Source organism: Acromyrmex echinatior, chromosome 15, assembly GCF_024713525.1.
Source record: "Acromyrmex echinatior isolate Ae372 chromosome 15, ASM2471352v2, whole genome shotgun sequence".
In the NCBI taxonomy this organism is placed as follows: Eukaryota; Metazoa; Arthropoda; class Insecta; order Hymenoptera; family Formicidae; genus Acromyrmex; species Acromyrmex echinatior.
In genome coordinates this window covers 40,230-50,000 of record NC_141866.1, presented here as the reverse complement: position 1 = coordinate 50,000, position 9,771 = coordinate 40,230, and the positions used below count along the sequence as shown (strand labels likewise).

Sequence of the window (9,771 nt, the reverse complement as noted above, 5' to 3'; positions counted from 1 at the left end):
TGATTTGTGTGCGTTTCTATCTCAGTAAAAGTCGAACGAAACGTAATCTTGCGAGGCTACCAAGCCGCTTTAAACGATGACTTCTTATATAGCGCTTTATCTCTATAAGATGTACTTTATACAATACCACTTCCCGTAAGATATATCACGCAACAATCAATCGTGTTTCCATCATAGGTAGCTTTGCTATAACGAATGAAGAAGTTTAATGACGGTGCTATTACGTCAAGTGCCTTAATAATGTTTCACAGAGACTATTCCTGTCGTACTTCGCGCTAATTCCGTACCAAACTACTGGCGGAATTGAAGCTACCTCGATTACTTACCTTCCAGAAACAGGGAAAAATACTCTCAAGCAGTTCTTTCGTTATATTTGTCACGAGTTGGGAAGTACACGCTCCGCAAAGTTTCTTTTTATCGATAGAACTTAACTTGTCGCGCGATTTTCATATTCTTTTTTGTCATTTTGTGCCATCGCAGTTCGCTATTGTCGCGACATTTTTATTGCCATCATGTTCATCACTCTCTTTCTCTCTTTCTCGGATAGAAGAGAATATTATATTTAATTTAATCGATGACATGAGTTTGTTACATAAAAGCTACATTCAATTAAAATATTGATTAAATACACGCTTAATACAATTGCAGTATTCTATCATCCCATAGTAATTCGATAGACTACATATAAATATCTTCGTCGGTAAAACATTGGAAATGGATGATAACACTTAACTATGAGTTGTATGCCAGTTTTATTGCATTTATTGCTATTATTTAATAGCAATAAATTAAGCTATTATTTCTTTGTTAGCAGATTGATTATATTTTGCAAGTTTTTGAAATGGAATTTAACGACTTTATTTTCTCCTCTCCTTTTCAAATTACCCACTGCTGATGGAAATATAGATACTTTACATATCAAGAGAAACTGATAGTGTCTCGGCATTAAGGTACGCATAGCGACACTACCGTGGTTTACGCAAGATTAATATTACACAGAAAGGACGATTTTCTTAAAATATTTAAAAATTAGCTGGATACAGATTTTTTAGAATTATCAAAATAATTATGACTCTTGCAATCCAAGAATGACTGACTGTTAGCAGTTAGGCAAAATGAATGGAAGATCATTCATCGCTGATGAGTCGAAATGTTCAAACTTCACGCACATTACGAATATTATTTTCAAGTATTATACTGTTCACATTATAAAATTAATTGCGCTCTGTTTACTGCGCTGCACTCTTATTACCTTTGTTCTATTATTACCTTTGTTTTATTCGAAATATTATCCTTGTTCTATTGTTCGAAATAATTATGTAGATTGTTCCAACTGGTTGCTAGAATGTCAAAATTTTTCGTAGCATTCTTCATCATGTTACATAATTATTTTGATAGTCTAACAAAATTATTTCAGATCTTTATCTCTAGCTAAATTTTTATATACTTCGGCAAATCATTCTTTCTTTATTTTAGAGGAGCGAAACGATTTTCTCCAAGCTTTGTCAACAATGAGTATTTCTATTACAACATATCGGAGATGTATGTACAGATAAGAACTTGAGGATCGTTGAATGCTTAATGCGACAGCTTTATAAATGTGCGGTTTGCTTAATCGATATTTGCATTAATATTGACTAATCAGAAATCTTTGACGACCGATATAAAATGTGTATTTTGCCATGAATGCAAACGCGGTCTCGAAACGACCGTATCCATTATGCACCGCAATACACAATCGTACGTATTCGTTTACACGCTGCAACATATGGAAACTCAGATAACCATTTTATTGCTTCGCGATCAGAAATGAGCTAGAGAAATAGTTTGTTATCATTGAATATTGCATTCGTGGGCGTTCTCAAAGGAGAATTGTGGAGCATGTCCACCATCGGTTTCCATTCTCGCAATCGAGTTCTCAAGTCCGTGTTGCACAGGTCTCGCCGGCGTGACCGACGTGCATTGTATAACGAACGGACGCACGTTCCACCTGCAGAAGAAGAAAGTGCATAATAAATCTTCCGACCTTTCCTCCAACCATCCGGTGCTACCGGTTTCTCAACTGAGAGTCCACGGAAAATGAGATTTCCCTGCGGCGCGGTGCATGCGGCGCGGCGCGGCGTCTCCCGCGCTTTCAAAATTCAAAAGGAGCCGCCCCCGCGACGCTTCGCTTCGGGAGAACGAAGGTGAGCACGGAAGGACCGAGGCGAAAAGTCGGACAAGGAAAATCAGTTCGTGCTTAACGGAGAGAACTCGACGGCAATCCGTAGCATCTTAGAGAACTGTTGTTGGCTCCATGGTCGTTCTCGTTATTGTCACACGCAAAGAAAGACGCTTCTTTCCGCGTCCTCTGCAAATACACCCAGGCTCGTGCTTATGCGTCGTCTGCGGGTCTCTCCTGTTATTTTCTCATGTTTATCTTAATGGCACTAGACTGGCAATATATATTCCCAGTGGTTAAGAACTTAGGTATTGCTCCAATTCTTTCTGACCTCGGTTTATAATTTACCTATTTAATGCAAAAAATACGTTTTAATATTTTTAGTTATCTTTTGATATTAATCTTTATTTATTATGTCTTTATTTATTTGCTCCAAGCAAGGCAAAGAAGAAAAAAAGCTCATACTCTCTAGTTTCGAAAGAAATTAATTTCTTATGAAATTTTAATAATCAAAAAAACATTATGCCACACTGCAATTACTTTTACCGATTGAAGTTTCAATAAAATATTTGCTATTTGTATGGAAATGAAATAATATGATATGAATAATTGAATCTGTGTGAGAAGATTTTAATAGAATGTCTAGTCTAAATTTATATACGTTTTGATTGAAAAATTCAGTCCAATTTGTTATCAAGCGTTGCAATCGTAATACAGAAAATAGCGTCTGGTGAAAAAGAGAAAAGGAATAAAAATAGTAGACACATTTGATAGCGACTATACTTTATTCAAATGAGTGCAAATATCTAGATTTAATATTACTTTGCGGTGCGCAACTTGGGAAAAAGGGAGAATAGCTGTCGATACTTTCCCCTTAGCAGAGAGAAATTTACGCATTAGTAATGAAACGTTGCGCGATTCGTCTTGGTATCTGTCCCAAAAGGAATAAAAATTCGAAAAGGAGAATATATCGTTTCCATTCCAAAGTACATCGATTTAGTTTTTAATTTGTTAAGGTATACATTTTTAGGATTGCCACAGAAAATGAATTTTAAAATTCCTTGACTTTTCCAGGTGAAAATGGAAAATTTTCCATATATATATATATATATATATATATATATATATATATATATATGATCAATATAAAATATGTAAATAATATTTAGAATCAAGGATTATAGGAAATTTAGTCTGTACTATTAAAAATAACGCAAAAGAAGCTTAGTAAGCACAATAAAATTTTGGGGGTACAATTCAGCCAATACAAAATAAATTGAAAAAAAAAATGCAGTTATAATGAAAAAGGTCAAATAAAAGTACAAATATAAATTTTAATTATTTTATTAAAGTCATTTTAAATGCAAATTTTGAACATATTTGACTATAAATGTCAAATATAATATTTAAAAAATTATAACAATTATTTGGAATAGAAACAGTTTAAAAAATAGTGAGCAAATTTCAAAATTTCAGACTTTTTAATATTTTCCCCTGACTTTCCATGACCAATTTCAATTTTTCTGATTTTTTTCTAATTTTCTCGGTTCTCAAGATCTGTGGCAACTCTGACTCTTTCAAATTCTGTATATATCTCTCTATTAAATTTCTTATTTTTATTTTTTTGAGATAAATAATATTAAAAAATTGATTTGAAACAAAAAGCAGTATATAGTTAGTATGATTGTAAAATTTGTCTTTGCTCATATTATTGGTAAATTTAATTATAAAAACATTTAATACAAAATATAAAATGTTATACAGATGTTTTTTTCACGCATTATGTTCGTATTTTTTATTGTTTGTGATTCCTATCTTTTTTTTTACTTTTTTTTAAAAATAAAACATCATTTATGATAATGTATGGTACATTTGATTGTTAATAGTGCGATTCTTCCAAATCTAAATATTTTACATAATAAGAGTATTTCTAATTTTTATATTTTAATAAGAATATCACTGTATTTGGCTTATTATCAAAACTGAGATATTCGTCTTACGTATATTCGCATAATAACGTGTCTAATTGTATCTTTCTAATAATAAACTTATGCGGTTGCTTGCTTTTGTTTAATGAACGTAATGCGGATTATGCTGGTTTTGTCTAACAAACATAATGCGGATTCCGTTCCTGCTTGCCAAGAAGATCTTACACTATCTTATACCGTAGTTCAATTTTGCTTTGATCATATTTGCGTATTTAATTATATATTCATTCATCGTAAACCGCCACAACAACTATATAATATATAGCGATGGGATATATAAACTTGATACATTATTGTTCATTTTTGATATAAAAAATTAATACACTTCTTATCTTTTGTGAAAAATTATTTACGTGTAATATTTATATATGTTAGTATTTATATATTTATATTGAATTTGTATATAACTATTTATCTCAATTTGATACACAATAACGCGAACTTGCTGTTAATAAAATATCCAAATTTGGCCACTCTGTACAAATTATGTTCATAATGTGTAATACTTAGATTTAACACAACAATGCATATTGTTTAATGAAGTTTATATTCGAGTATTGTGCGCTGCATACTAATTTATATTGTTTATGTGGTCAAACATAATGGTTTAAATATAATAAAACGGTTTTTGTTGATTGACAAGGCAATCTCAGTAACGAATAAATTTTCGAACTTTTGATCAACTTGCTGCATTTACTTAATCATTCCTCAATTCGCTAATAATACAAAATTATACGTTGATATATATCTTTTTTTAAATTTTGTACAGAGTCACTTAAATATATATCTAATCTCATTCATTAGACATTATTCTTAAGTTCTTTCGGCACATTAGTATAGTGGGTAAATTTATAATGTGAGGCGCAGCAATTGCATAAAGCAATTGCTATATGGTTAAGCCATAACGAGGTACACTTTCGGAAGTGGGGAAATTTATAATCTAAGTCCTACTATATATTAGGCAAAGTTACTTCAAGTCGTAAACGTCGGAATATATCAATAGTCAAGCGATCCGTGTGCGTGTGGTCGCGCACGCGCGCGTAAAGATGCATTTTGTATGCATATATACATATACATATGTATTAAAGCTATTCTCTCCTAGCAGCAGCGACCTCCATCGCAGTTATTGATGAAATCATTTTAGTTGCTAACTCCGTTTCGCTTTTCGACAGATCAGTTATTATTGATGCATATACGATAGATTAAAAACTGATAGAAAAATTAATTACTTTTACTTATCAATTTACTTGTCACTTTTCTTCATAGTATAAAATTTTTTCGCGTCATGCATATAAGATATACTTTATTATTTTACAACAAAATTCTCATTTTGATATACACGGAAAGAATAGTTTTGTTGAAGTATCTAAAAATTTTAGTTAGATTAAAATCTGAAAATAATTTTATCATCATAATAATTGTGGAGGCTGTTCACTAGTTGCTAAAATGTCAAAATATAGTATTGTTTATCGTACTTGATGAGATTTCTAAAATTATTTTCAAATCTGCATCCAGCTAAATTTTTAAATATTTTAGCAAAATTGTTCTTTCTATTTAATGACAATTATATTGAAAAAACATTTTTGAGAAGAATTTTAACATGCCACATATCTCAACTATTAAATAGATTATTAATAAATACCAGATTTACATTCGAATAAAAATTAATCATCAATTAAAGCTATGATATACAAAAAACATAAAACAGCAAAACGTAAGCAGTAAGCAGCAATTGAGATGTAAAGCAATAATGAAAACAGTAAATATAAATAAATATAATGAAAACTTAATACTTAAGTTTTTCCTATGCTGTAGTCTTTAACCATGTTAATCAATGAAGTTAACTTATGAAGTTTATTATTGATTAAAAACCATATTGCAATCAATTTAATCAATTCAGATTGTATGCGGGATATCCAATATATTGAATATTTATTCAGTTATTCTGTGTATTAAAATTACTAGGTATTTTGCATCTTACCATTTTTCAGCATAAACAAAAAAAAATAAAAAAGGTAATTTATAGCTAACGATATTTTAAGAGGATAAAAATACAACAGTTTTCAAGATATTTATGATGTTATTATCCTTGATAATGAATTATTTTCACAAATTCAATAATAATACAATGAAAGGAGATCATAAAGAGTACAGGGATATATATTACAATAGTTACTGTACACAGTGCATAAAATAAACCATTCAGCAAGTTGATATTAACCAGCCATTATGATTGGATGGGCATTATTGGATATCACCTCATTGAACCTGTAATTCTCTCAAATAGGCTATCAGTGCTACTTATCTCAATTTCTATCATTTTATGTCGTATGCAACACGTAAAATCAGTACAATAAATCAGTTCTGATACTGATATACAAAATTATATATATATATATACATATATAAAAGAAATAGTTGAGTTTTCAATCTATGTTACTAAGACTTATTTACTTATGGTATGTACTATCTATCAATAAATACTGAATGGTTTTTTTTATTATCATCCTATATAGCGCGATGTATATTTATACGTACTGTTTTCTATCGATCTGGCTCGTGTAAGCTTTTGTTCTCGTAATTAACTACCCTTTCATTCGATGCACTGTTTCAACCGACAAATCAGCAACATTTGTCGTTACAATGTGATACTGAAACTTGTATCACACGCGCTCATACTTCGATATCGATCGATATATGCGTGATCATAAAAAAAACCATCATTTCAAGTGCGAGTTACATCCGTTTCGGCGACATGCTGCACGCCTCAACAAACCTCCATGTCCGACACGACGAGGAAACTTTCGTATTGGTTCGAAGGAAGCAGTGTCGAATGAAAGAGGAATTGAATCTGAATTCATGCCGCGGGATACAATATATGCTGTTCGTAAAGATGGGGCTCTTCTATGCCAAGAAAAGAATTTTTGCGACGAGTTTTACGTGCCTGCCTCAAACAGAATTTGATAGCAAAAAATAAGATAAAACGGAAAAGGCTGTCTACTAGATATGAATGTACACTCCTATCAGACTTATATTAAATCAAATACATATCACGATAGTATGACGTAAGGAAGGTATTAACGGAAGATATTTATAGTGATTGACGAAGTTAACACTTTTAACAGAAAATTACAGCATACACTGTAATGATTTACCTACGTGAAATCGATTTTCCATTATGGCAATATGTCTGTGCGTTATACGATAAAGTTCGTAAGTATACATAAGATTTAGTTAGTACTTGAAGTAATTAAAATGATAGAAGATGCCTAAACACTCGCCCATATGAATTTCATATCGCGAAAAAAAGTAATTATATAAGGATGAAAATATGAAGCAATTAGTGAAAGATTAGGTGGAGCATGGAGGGATAGTGACCTTATCTGCTTCTAACAGGCACCAATTATCGATTCAGTAAGGAGAGCACTGACCAATGGTTTATCTGTGATTACAACGGTTTAACGTAGTTATCAGATTCAAGAAGACGTCGTCGCGCATAGCAAGTATGACACTGCATCCATCTTCATTTACAAATTTACATTATGGAATGATAATCTTAAAATTTAAAATTAAATCCAGATAAATTTTCGCAATTCAAAGAAAATAACTGTCATCAATACAGTATTTTTTAAATAAACCACATGCAAAGATTCACTTCTCTCTAATAAAATCTGCGTCATTAGATATAACATAAAGCAACGTATGTTTGTTCAATAATGTTGTACTGCAATTTTCACCGTCTTCTTCGTGTAAACGTAAAGTGATAGTAAACAACCTAAAGAATACAAGTCATGAACAAAACCATTTGTAAATAATGTCGAGTAATTTTTAACGCATTTAGAAAGTAAACGTACTTACTGTTTCTTCCTGTTTAAGGGTAGAGAAATCTTTTGGTGATTACGCCATTACGTGGGAAAAGTTGGCGAAGTAAATGACTAAATGGTTGTGGTAAAATTGTTTCTCAGTTATGTTCTCTTCCTCCCTTCCCTTCCCCCTCCCCCCCCTCTCTTTCTCTCACTTGCTATTGGGTCACTCTCAAAATTGCTCTTCTATATGAGTAAGGGATGAATGTTGGCGATGTGAAGGAGCCTCAGGCGCTCCGGAAGAAGGTTCTTTAACCACTTACTACTTACACTCGCGCAATAGACCGCAACCGTTAATTCCGTGACTTCTCTGGCGCGACTCTCCGAACTTTATTAAAGCCAATTAAACCGGCGACATGAACTTGGAGCGAACAGTTGCGCCGATGGTGTGTACCGTAAATGCAAACTCACAATTTGTCGACCCGGCACACCTAATCTCACAGGATATCCGTCGTAACTTCCCCGTTCATGATGCACGAAGTCGGTCGGCGCTTCCGAAAGTTCGTTAAGGATATATGGACCATTTACTTATACTACTGCTAGCTTGACAAAAGCTGGAGGAGCGAACGTTATAATTGTTTCCACTTAATCGGAAAAGATAATGATATATTTCCTCTTTTATAAGATCTATATACAATATGCAGTTAAAAAGATAATTTAATAATTATTGAAAATTATTGAAGAATTATATTTAATAATTTACATCTATTGATGAATAATATAAAATGAAATGATATAAAAATCGCTCAAAAAGATATTCTCGCTTTTATTTTATTCTCTTTTAGGATTTCTAATGGAAAAAGTATAAAAGCTATAAACTTAAAATTTAATCTATATTTATCCTTTGACGTTCTTCACATATTTTTTTCGAACATTATAAAAGATTTTTTTGTAATTATTTGTAAATCTGTATGAACATGTAAAAAATATCACCTCTCTCTCACGTTCACTATGATTTAAGATATAGAAATTATCTTAAATGAGAGAGAAAAATTAAAAAAAATTCTTTATATATATAACCAAGTTAAAAAAATTGTTTTTTGTAAAAATGACTAAGTTTTGAAAAAAATTTGATTTTTCACTTTTTCCCCTGCTTTTTCTTTAACGGAAAAATTGAAGAATTAGAATTTTTATTTGATTGTATGTCGGACGAAAGAGAAAAATGTTGTGAAAATCTTCTAAAAATTTGTTTCAATCGGATTAAAACTACAGAGTTATCGTAGCAATAGTGAGCTGGTGTTTTTTTTTTGGCATGCCCATACACAGATTTACAATAGCCAAAAAATCTTTTGTTTGAAAAAAATTTATAAAAATCATTTAAATATCAAAGAATAAATGTACCAAATTTTAAGTTTGTAACTTTTATATTTTTTCCAAACAAAATTCCTAAAATAGGATATAAAAATAATACGGAAAGCAAAAATATTCCTTCTAATAGAAAGTACGGTACATACTTTTAATGTGTGGTACACTTATGATTTTAGTAGTTTAAGTAATTGCTTCACTAATACTTTCTGAATACGAGATAAAAATTGCGAAGAGAAATGAATCCTTAAACAGCCCGAATTGATATTTCGAACAATGAATTTAAAGCTAATGGATGTAATTAAAATAAAAATTAATTCAATCATGAAATAACTGAATAGCAATAAAAAAGGTTAAATGACTATAAGTAATAAAAGCAGAAGAGAAAGGAAATAGAAAAATTCTATAAGAAAGAAAGTACGTCTGTTTAAAAAAATTCTATGGGAATTGCGAT

General features: G+C 31.1%; 1 protein-coding gene across 2 annotated transcripts in view; it reads left to right on the top strand.

The window, feature by feature from the left end:
* LOC147907164 (neurobeachin-like) overlaps nucleotides 1-3,113 on the top strand; it is a 139,137-nt gene extending 136,024 nt beyond the window's left edge. For both annotated transcript variants that reach the window (XM_087413913.1, XM_087413911.1), the window contains one exon: nucleotides 1-3,113. This exon is cut by the window's left edge and continues 395 nt beyond it. The gene's annotated coding sequence lies outside the window, so the exon portion shown is untranslated.
* The last annotated feature ends 6,658 nt before the right edge of the window (nucleotides 3,114-9,771 follow it).